The 12201-nt window shown below is 40.2% G+C and overlaps 1 protein-coding gene across 1 annotated transcript in view; it reads right to left on the minus strand.

Annotated features, from left to right (window-relative positions):
* Positions 1-12201, minus strand: part of Dhc93AB (Dynein heavy chain at 93AB) — a 646785-nt gene that overhangs the window by 161573 nt on the left and 473011 nt on the right. The window lies entirely within an intron of this gene.

Consider the following 12201-nt stretch of genomic DNA (forward strand, 5'->3'; position numbering starts at 1 on the left):
TCCCTCTGTGGGTTTCTAGCTCTCTTGCAGTGCTCCCCTTCCTTTGTATTTGACTGGCTCGTCCTCCTTATTTCCCACTTCTACCACTACCACTACTACTACCTCTTCTTCTTCTACTACTACTACAACTACTGATGAAATTAAGACACATGTGCGGCGTCTGGTTGTCTTTGTTGTGGACGTTTCGCCATCCAGTGGCTGGCTGGATGGCGAAGCGTCTATGATGGGGATGCCCGGGTGTTGCGCATGTTCATCTTGTCGGTATTATATACAACTCTTGTACTACTACTACTACTACCACCACCTCTTCCTGCCTATATATAGCCGTCCTGCTCCACCTCTGGTTAGTGTGACTTTGTCAATGGTCGAAGTCAGACCGAAACGTCGTCGTAAGCTTCTCTCTTTTATGTGCGGGTTATTTGTGAAAACCAGAAAGTTTACAGTTTTCAGTTTTCGATATCGGTGGATGACAGGAGTCTCTAATGATTTAACAGATGTAACAGACAAATGTAAGAAACTGAAGGATACAAATCCTAAGCACTCTTACGAGAATTCTATTATTACACAAGTCTATTTTATTTGATGAGTAAGACAGATGTGCAACATATCTGTGCTGATGTAGTAGACTGATTAAGTGTGCACAGCAGGCTTCATCAGTCGACTACAGAGGCGATTTCAGTGGTGAGGTGATTTTGAGGTGATCATTCCCTCAGCCTTGATCAAAGGTGGTCAGTTCCTTATTCTAATGAAGAGTCGTGACCTTGTGTACGAATGGTATATAATACCGACAAGATGAGATTAAGACACATGTGCAACATCTGGGTATCTTTATCTTCTGTACATAGTTCTACTGTCTTCAAGTTATGTCCTAGAATTTGTATTGATAAAGCCACTGGATGGCGAAACGTCTACAATAAAGATACCCAGATGTTGCACATGTGTCTTAATCTCAGTCGTGACCTTAAACCGTTAGAAGACCTGATTACTTCATAATTACCTGTTCACTATCTCTAGTTTTATGATCATATCTGTATTCGGCTGATGAAACCTGATGCGCAGGCGACGTATTTCTTCACTTAAGATGCTTCTCAGCTGCACACATGTCTTACTCGTCAACACTTCGGTATTTTAAAAAAAAATTAATGATACTCTGTTCGAGAAACGGGAATAAAATTATCACTGATTCTTTAGATATTTTCCGAAATTTTCGTTCACGTAACCTGAACAATAAAGAATGTTGCTTTAAGATTTTCAGTGATTCTTGCGAGCCATTTTGCAACACTTCCATTGTTACTGGCTTCCACAGTGCGCGAGTCTGGGTACTTATATGTCATTTCCTTTTTGTACTTACTGACTTACGAGTTAATTAAATTTATTATAACTATGACCACAATTTTTAAAGGGGTGGACGGGTAAGCCAGCGGTAGCCCTCGATCAGATGACCAAAAGTTCCAACGGCGGGTCATCATCTGACTAAGACCTACATCAGGAAACACTTGTCCTCTTTCTTGACGAACCTAACCTAACCTAACCTAACCTAACCTAACCTAACCTAACCTAACCTAACCTAACCTAACCTAACCTAACCTAACCTAACCTAACTTAACCAAACTTGACTTACGGAAGTGGAGCTTTCCCATGGACCACATTTATTATTATTATTAATTATTATTATTATTATTATTATTATTATTATTATTATTATTATTATTATTATTATTATTATTATTATTATTATTATTATTATTATTATTACTGAATATTTTCGATGGATACATTGTACTGTAGATTGTTATACAATTATTTACCCCTAAAAGAAAAGTTGAAGCAAGTATAAGGAGAGTTTTTTATATATTTGTCTGGTCTTACTCGTGGATCAAATCCCAAACCTTTTGTTAAACACCGAACACTTAGCTGTTATTACTAATCTGTAATTACTTTTTTGAGTTTGGGTGAGCTTTAGCTCTTGGTTCAACCTATTAAGATTTGAACGACTCACATGAAATAGTCTTGTCGTTTCTACTTCTATGTCCCTGACTGTAGCTAGCTTCTTCTGTGCCAATTTGCACTTTATTTAACTTCTATATACGATTAATATTATATCTTATACCCATATAGTTCATTTAAGAACGATTTTTTATAACCAAGTCCCTCTGTTCTGTTACGTCAGTGTAAAGATCCTATTATTACCTTTCATCCTAATCTGTGGATTATTTTATATTGCCTCATGATATTCCACTTCAGTCATCGTGCCTCATGATATTCCACTTCACTCGTCGTGCCTCATGATATTCCACTTCACTCATCGTGCCTCATGATATTCCACTTCACTCATCGTGCCTAATGATATTCCACTTCACTCGTCGTGCCTCATGATATTCCACTTCACTCGTCGTGCCTCATGATATTCCACTTCACTCATCGTGCCTCATGATATTCCACTTCACTCGTCGTGCCTCATGATATTCCACTTCACTCGTCGTGTCTCATGATATTCCACTTCTCTCATCGTGCCTCATGATATTCCACTTCACTCGTCGTGTCTCATGATATTCCACTTCACTCGTCGTGCCTCATGATATTCCACTTCACTCATCGTGCCTCATGATATTCCACTTCACTCGTCGTGCCTCATGATATTCCACTTCACTCGTCGTGTCTCATTATATTCCACTTCACTCATCGTGCCTCATGATATTCCACTTCACTCGTCGTGCCTCATGATATTCCACTTCACTCGTCGTCCCTCATGATATTCCACTTCACTTGTCGTGCCTCATGATATTCCACTTCACTCGTCGTGCCTCATTATTTTCCACTTCACTTGTCGTGCCTCATGATATTCCACTTCACTTGTCGTGCCTCATGATATTCCACTTCACTCGTCGTGCCTCATGATATTCCACTTCACTCGTCGTGCCTCATGATATTCCACTTCACTTGTCGTGCCTCATGATATTCCACTTCACTCGTCGTGCCTCATGATATTCCACTTCACTTGTCGTGCCTCATGATATTCCACTTCACTCGTCGTGCCTCATGATATTCCACTTCACTCGTCGTGCCTCATGACATTCCACTTCACTTGTCGTGCCTCATGATATTCCACTTCGCTCGTCGTCCCTCATGATATTCCACTTCACTCGTCGTGCCTCATGATATTCCACTTCACTTGTCGTGCCTCATGATATTCCACTTCACTCGTCGTGCCTCATGATATTCCAATTCACTCGTCGTGCCTCATGATATTCCACTTCACTCGTCGTGCCTCATGATATTCCACTTCAGTCGTCATGCCTCATGATATTCCACTTCACTTGTCGTGCCTCATGATATTCCACTTCAATCGTCGTGCCTCATGATATTCCAATTCACTCATCGTGCCTCATGATATTCCACTTCACTCATCGTGCCTCATGATATTCCACTTCACTCGTCGTGCCTCATGATATTCCACTTCAGTCGTTGTGCCTCGGGATATTTCACTTCACTCGTCGTGCCTCATGATATTCCACTTCACTCGTCGTGCCTCGGGATATTCCACTTCACTCGTCGTGCCTCATGATATTCCACTTCACTCGTCATGCCTCGGGATATTCCGCTTCACTCATCGTGCCTCATGATATTCCACTTCACTCATCGTGCCTCATGATATTCCACTTCACTCGTCGTGCCTCATGATATTCCACTTCAGTCGTCGTGCCTCATGATATTCCACTTCACTTGTCGTGCCTCATGATATTCCACTTCAGTCGTCGTGCCTCATGATATTCCACTTCACTCGTCGTGCCTCATGATATTCCACTTCACTCGTCGTGCCTCATGATATTCCACTTCACTCGTCGTGCCTCATGATATTCCACTTCACTCATTGTGCCTCATGATATTCCACTTCACTCGTCGTGCCTCATGATATTCCACTTCAGTCGTCGTGCCTCATGATATTCCACTTCACTTGTCGTGAGTCATGATATTCCACTTCACTCGTCGTGCCTAATGATATTCCAATTCACTCGTCGTGCCTCATGATATTCCACTTCACTCATCGTGCCTCATGATATTCCACTTCACTCGTCGTGCCTCATGATATTCCACTTCAGTCGTAGTGCCTCATGATATTCCACTTCACTCATTGTGCCTCATGATATTCCACTTCACTCGTCGTGCCTCGGGATATTCCACTTCACTCGTCGTGCCTCATGATATTCCACTTCACTAGTCTTGCCTCATGATATTCCACTTCACTCGTCGTGCCTCATGATATTCCACTTCACTCGTCGTGCCACATGATATTCCACTTCACTCGTCGTGCCTCTTGATATTCCACTTCACTCGTCGTGCCTCTTGATATTCCACTTCACTCGTCGTGCCTCATGATATTCCACTTCACTCGTCGTGCCACATGATATTCCACTTCACTCGTCGTGCCTCATGATATTCCACTTCAGTCATCGTGCCACATGATATTCCACTTCAGTCGTCGTGCCTCATGATATTCCACTTCACTCGTCGTGCCTCATGATATTCCACTTCACTTGTCGTGCCTCATGATATTCCACTTCAGTCGTCGTGCCACATGATATTCCACTTCAGTCGTCGTGCCTCATGATATTCCACTTCACTCGTCGTGCCTCATGATATTCCACTTCACTTGTCGTGCCTCATGATATTCCACTTCACTCGTCGTGCCTCGGGATATTCCACTTCACTCGTCGTGCCTCATGATATTCCACTTCACTCGTCGTGCCTCGGGATATTCCACTTCACTCGTCGTGCCTCATGATATTCCACTTCACTCGTCGTGCCTCATGATATTCCACTTCACTCGTCGTGCCACATGATATTCCACTTCACTCGTCGTGCCTCTTGATATTCCACTTCACTCGTCGTGCCACATGATATTCCACTTCACTCGTTGTGCCTCATGATATTCCACTTCACTCGTCGTGCCACATGATATTCCACTTCACTCGTCGTGCCTCTTGATATTCCACTTCACTCGTCGTGCCTCATGATATTCCACTTCACTCGTCGTGCCTCATGATATTCCACTTCACTCGTCGTGCCTCTTGATATTCCACTTCACTCGTCGTGCCTCTTGATATTCCACTTCACTCGTCGTGTCTCATGATATTCCACTTCACTCGTCGTGCCTCATGATATTCCACTTCACTCGTCGTGTCTCATGATATTCCACTTCACTCATCGTGCCTCATGATATTCCACTTCACTCGTCGTGCCTCATGATATTCCACTTCACTCGTCGTCCCTCATGATATTCCACTTCACTTGTCGTGCCTCATGATATTCCACTTCACTCGTCGTGCCTCTTGATATTCCACTTCACTTGTCGTGCCTCATGATATTCCACTTCACTTGTCGTGCCTCATGGTATTCCACTTCACTCGTCGTGCCTCATGATATTCCACTTCACTCGTCGTGCCTCATGATATTCCACTTCACTTGTGCCTCATGATATTCCACTTCACTCGTCGTGCCTCATGATATTCCACTTCACTTGTCGTGCCTCATGATATTCCACTTCACTTGTCGTGCCTCATGATATTCCACTTCGCTCGTCGTGCCTCATGATATTCCACTTCACTCGTCGTGCCTCATGATATTCCACTTCACTTGTCGTGCCTCATGATATTCCACTTCACTCGTCGTGCCTCATGATATTCCAATTCACTCGTCGTGCCTCATGATATTCAACTTCACTCATCGTGCCTCATGATATTCCACTTCACTCGTCGTGCCTCATGATATTCCACTTCAGTCGTTGTGCCTCGGGATATTTCACTTCACTCGTCGTGCCTCATGATATTCCACTTCACTCATCGTGCCTCGGGATATTCCGCTTCACTCATCGTGCCTCATGATATTCCACTTCACTCGTCATGCCTCGGGATATTCCGCTTCACTCATCGTGCCTCATGATATTCCACTTCACTCATCGTGCCTCATGATATTCCACTTCACTCGTCGTGCCTCATGATATTCCACTTCAGTCGTCGTGCCTCATGATATTCCACTTCACTTGTCGTGCCTCATGATATTCCACTTCACTCGTCGTGCCACATGATATTCCACTTCAGTCGTCGTGCCTCATGATATTCCACTTCACTCGTCGTGCCTCATGATATTCCACTTCACTCGTCGTGCCTCATGATATTCCACTTCACTCGTCGTGCCTCATGATATTCCACTTCACTCATTGTGCCTCATGATATTCCACTTCACTCGTCGTGCCTCATGATATTCCACTTCAGTCGTCGTGCCTCATGATATTCCACTTCACTTGTCGTGAGTCATGATATTCCACTTCACTCGTCGTGCCTAATGATATTCCAATTCACTCGTCGTGCCTCATGATATTCCACTTCACTCATCGTGCCTCATGATATTCCACTTCACTCGTCGTGCCTCATGATATTCCACTTCAGTCGTAGTGCCTCATGATATTCCACTTCACTCGTCCTGCCTCGGGATATTCCACTTCACTCGTCGTGCCTCATGATATTCCACTTCACTAGTCTTGCCTCATGATATTCCACTTCACTCGTCGTGCCTCATGATATTCCACTTCACTCGTCGTGCCTCATGATATTCCACTTCACTCGTCGTGCCTCTTGATATTCCACTTCACTCGTCGTGCCTCTTGATATTCCACTTCACTCGTCGTGCCTCATGATATTCCACTTCACTCGTCGTGCCACATGATATTCCACTTCACTCGTCGTGCCTCATGATATTCCACTTCAGTCGTCGTGCCACATGATATTCCACTTCAGTCGTCGTGCCTCATGATATTCCACTTCACTCGTCGTGCCTCATGATATTCCACTTCACTCGTCGTGCCTCGGGATATTCCACTTCACTCGTCGTGCCTCATGATATTCCACTTCACTCGTCGTGCCTCATGATATTCCACTTCACTCGTCGTGCCACATGATATTCCACTTCACTCGTCGTGCCTCTTGATATTCCACTTCACTCGTCGTGCCACATGATATTCCACTTCACTCGTCGTGCCTCTTGATATTCCACTTCACTCGTCGTGCCACATGATATTCCACTTCACTCGTCGTGCCTCTTGATATTCCACTTCACTCGTCGTGCCTCATGATATTCCACTTCACTCGTCGTGCCTCATGATATTCCACTTCACTCGTCGTGCCTCTTGATATTCCACTTCACTCGTCGTGCCTCTTGATATTCCACTTCACTCGTCGTGCCTCATGATATTCCACTTCACTCGTCGTCCCTCGGGATATTCCACTTCACTCGTCGTGCCTCATGATATTCCAATTCACTCGTCGTGCCTCATGATATTCCACTTCACTCGTCGTGCCTCTTGATATTCCACTTCACTCGTCGTGCCTCATGATATTCCACTTCACTCGTCGTGCCTCATGATATTCCACTTCACTCGTCGTGCCTCATGATATTCCACTTCACTCGTCGTGCCTCTTGATATTCCACTTCACTCGTGGTTCTTCCAGTGACACAAGACTCATTTCTCTCATAATTTATTTATAGCTCATTAACCCCAGTTTAGGCACGCATCGCACTTAGACATTTTCTTCATTTTGCAAGCCTTTCACATGAACATTTCATACTCAGTATGTCGAATAAGTGAAGAAAATAATTTTTTCGGGAAAATCTTTGACTAGGTCTCTGAATCCCACCTATATTCTTTGTTAGTTCAGCGTGTGGTGCTGATGATACTCTGTGTTCTCTTCTTGGTTCATGTATGGCTCAATAACGCTGGTCTGCATGATTTTTTTTATTTACTCTGTGGTATCTTTCTCTGTATATATATATATATATATATATATATATATATATATATATATATATATATATATATATATATATATATATATATATATATATATATATATATATATATATATATATATATATATATATGTATATATATATATATATATGTATATATATATATATATATATATATATATATATATATATATATATATATATATATATATATATATATATATATATATATATATATATATATATATATATATATATATATATGTATATATATACCGTCACTTTTCTTTTTTCGTATAACATAAGTAAATGAGAAAGTGGTTTATTACCAATTAAAATGCTTACCTTATAATGACTTAAATATTAAATCTAATAAATTTTTCTTTATTTTCAGATTATTAATATGTCTAGAGGCTGTATAAATTCACCAGACATATTTTGTCTGCGGGCAATTCATCCCTTCAGATTCTCTGAACAATATTACTCTTTAATTGAAGTGCTGCTTCTTTGCTTATTTTGACAACAAACTTGGAGACCAGGACAAACCATTTACACCACACAAAGCTTGCAAGAGTTGCATCAGTAAGCTCCAAATGTGGTCAGTTCGAAAACTTGAATGTATGTCCTTTGGAGTACCAATGGTCTGGCGGGAGCAGATGAACCACCATGATGACTGCTACTTTTGTATGACTGAAGTAGCTGGATTCAACAAGAAGACTAAAGATCGCATAATATACCCAAATATTCCTTCAGCAATAAGGCCTGTTTCACACTCTGAAGATATTCCTGTGCCTGTGCCACCTGAGACATGGCAAATTTCATCACTGATACCAGTGATTCTAAGGAGATGGAAGTAGACTGTGAACCACCAACAAATGACGATCCTAAACCCTTCAACCAAGTTGAGCTCAATGACTTGGTGAGAGACCTTAACCTTGCAAAACAAAGAATACAGTTACTTGGCTCTAGACTGAAGGAACTCAGGCTTCTTGATCCTGGAACAACATTCGCTTGGTACCGTCATCGCGAAGCGGAATTCACTCAGTTCTTTGACAAAGGGGAATCTTTAGCTTTCTGTTCAAATATTTCTGGCCTTATTGAACACATAGGAATGTCATACAAAGCAGATGAATGGAGACTTTTCATTGATTCTTTTAAAAGAAGTTTAAAGGCTGTACTTCTCTACAATGGCAACACAGCTGCATCTGTGCCAACTGGGCATATTGTCCAAATGTCAGAAACTTACGCAAATATGAAGACACTAATATCTGCAATCAAGTACCAGAATCATGATTTTCTCATTTGTGGTGATTTAAAAGTTATTGCTCTCCTACTAGGTCTTCAAGGCAGATACACCAAGTATCCTTGTTTTCTGTGTCTGGGATAGTAGGGCAGACAGCCAGCACTATGAACAAAAAAACTGGCCACCAAGAACCAGCTTCTTAGCCGGAAATCACAACGTGAAAACTGTGCCACTAGTTGACCCCAAGAAAATTCTGTTGCCACCACTCCACATCAAATTAAGGGTTATGAAAATTGTTTTGAAGGCCTTGAACAAGAATGGAACTGCTTTAATGTACCAGGAGTCAAAGTTTCCTTTTATAAGTGAAGGAAAGCTAAAGACAGGAATCTTTGTTGGCCCTCAGATTCGGGAATTGCTGAAGGACAAGCATTTTGATGAAGCATTAGCAGGTGTCGAGGTGAATGTCTGGTTTTCATTCAAACAGATTGTCCACAACTTCCTGGGAAACAGACGCTCCCCCGAATATGAAAAAAAAAATATTCAAGATCTGATTTCAAGTTTCCAACAACTTGGGTCTAGAATGAGTGTGAAGATTCACTTTTTCCACTCACATCTTGACTGTTTTCCAAACAACTGTGGGGACTATAGTGAGGAACAAGGAGAGCGGTTCTATCAGGATATTTGCACAATGGAAACTCGATACCAGGGCAAATGGAATGTCAGCATGATAGCAGATTACTGTTGGTAATTGAAACGTAATGGTCTCGATGCACAGCACAAGCGAAAATCAGAGTGGTCTTCCTTCCTTTGATTCAATGTGTAAGCTAACCATTAGGAGCATATTTTTTTTTAATAAAAACATTTGATTTGATTCATGTTGATTTGGAATTCATATGTTCATAAAACTAACAGAGTGTGGTTTTCCATGATTACTTGCCTAATTAAAAATTCACTTTTTTTATTAGCATTAATCTGTATTTTATTCAATATCTTAACGTGATAGAGCAAAATGGTTTAGATATTTACAGTCAGCAGTCCAAGAATATGTAAGATCGCAACCATGAATAAAAATAAAAATTAAAAACACTCCAAATTATCATTATTCTTTTTCAAATCTTCAAACTTCATAACTGCGTTTGCTCTCATTAATTTCCAGTAACGTTTTATCTCGATTGATCCTGAACTTGTTCAATTCTTCCTGTGGCTTTTATCATACTCGTCAGTTTGTAGTCTCTTAATTTGGCATCAAGCCATAATAAAGGATAAATAATATAAGATAAATAGTTGCACTCTCTCATCCCTATCATTTATTAATTTTCGTATCCATGTTAAGACATTTCCTTTTTCTTCTGCTTCCTTTTTTTTAATTAAGTGGCAGATATGGCTATACAAAGACATTCTGAGCAGTGTAGACCTTTAATAAGGCAACGACCTTGGAACATGCAGTACAAACATCCATTTCTTTTCAATATGAGTTATGTTTTATCTTGTGTCATTACAAGTATGTTTTTAGTAAAAACATTCTATTTATTAATCCATACAAGTAATCTGAGAGAAAATTAGCACATTCTAAAACTTCAACCATTCTTTTACTTATAATATTTTCTTGCATTATGCATGTTACACTCGTTATAAATACTAAATTTTAGTTCAGGGACTTTTGTCTGACACCTTCCTTGAACATGGCATCACGTTAGCCATCTTTCAGTTATTTGACATTTCACTGTTAACTTGTTGAATCTCTACGTGAGTGATTTGTACATTACTTCACTCACTCAGAATTCAACAAGTTAATAATAACAAGTGAAATGTCAAAGATTGGAAGATAGCTAAAGTGATGTCATGTTCAAGAGAAGTATCAGACAAAAAAGCCCTGAACAGCAATTCAGTATTCATAACGAGTGTAACTTGCATAATGCAAGAAAATAAAATAATCAGCAATAAACCAATATTCATATTGAATGTACCATGCACAGTGCTAGAAGGAACCATAAGTAAAAGAAAAGTTGAACATTTAGAATGAGGTAATTTTGTCATATATTATCAGCATGGATTTATGATTAGACTGTTGCTGCTTGTAAATATTTCGGATCAGGAGGAGCAGTCACCTCCACTTGTTAAATTCTGGGTATGTTGGGTGACAGTAGTACATCAGTGGTACAAAATAGCTGAGAGCTGTTGACAGTGTGTCTGGAAAAAATACACCTATATGGTATCACATGTGATTATTTCTCACTCCACAGACGCTGTGTGATCCATAACGAAATATAAAAAACACTGTACATTATTTCGAATCATTATCAATACTTGATAAATCCATTGGAGTTCTTCTTTTTATATTTGGAACTCTTACTCGATTGTAAACATACCGAGGAATATTCTCTTGAGATAGGGTGTCCCGTAGCTCGATCGCTTGCTCACTCATCTCACACACTGAGGTCCGGAGATCGAATTCCTGGTATGGCTGGAAAAACATTAGGACGTGTTTCCTTAAAACACCTGCTGTCCCTGTTCACCCAACAGTATAAAATGGATACCTGGGAGTTAGTTGACTGTTGTAGGTCGCATCCTGGGACAAAACTGATCTAATTTGCCCTAATTGCTCAGCATAACCAGCGGCTGTCTATATAGTAGCATGTCATTGATGTCAGCTAAGCCTGTATACCCTCTATATGCACTTGTAGAAGTAAAGATATTATATTATTATTAATATCAATGAATACTTTTCTGTATTATCATGAAAAATGTTTCCATTCCTTTTCTTAATTTTATCACCTATTGATGTAACTTTGTTTTTTATTTTGCTTGACCAAATTTTCTATTGCCTCTCAACTTTTATCCTAATCAAATGATAATATATACAGGTTCTTACGCTAAAGTCAAAGAAAACTGAAGATTTTGACTTCATTTATTGATGATTTTGTCTGAAATTATGTCAGTCAACTTAGTTTTGATATTTGAGGTCAGGGATTTATTTTGTTCTTTCATTTAACTTTCAAGTTTTATTTGTGTTTATTGTTATGTTTATAAATCTGATGATTGTTTGTACATTTCTAACATGTGGGGGGCGATAGGCTACTGGAAATACTGTAGGTCTTGGAAGCATCATTATACTTGAAGGTACGTATATCCTGAGGGAGTAGAGACAATGAGAT

This window comes from Cherax quadricarinatus, chromosome 27 (genome assembly GCF_038502225.1).
Source record: "Cherax quadricarinatus isolate ZL_2023a chromosome 27, ASM3850222v1, whole genome shotgun sequence".
Classification (NCBI taxonomy): domain Eukaryota; kingdom Metazoa; phylum Arthropoda; class Malacostraca; order Decapoda; family Parastacidae; genus Cherax; species Cherax quadricarinatus.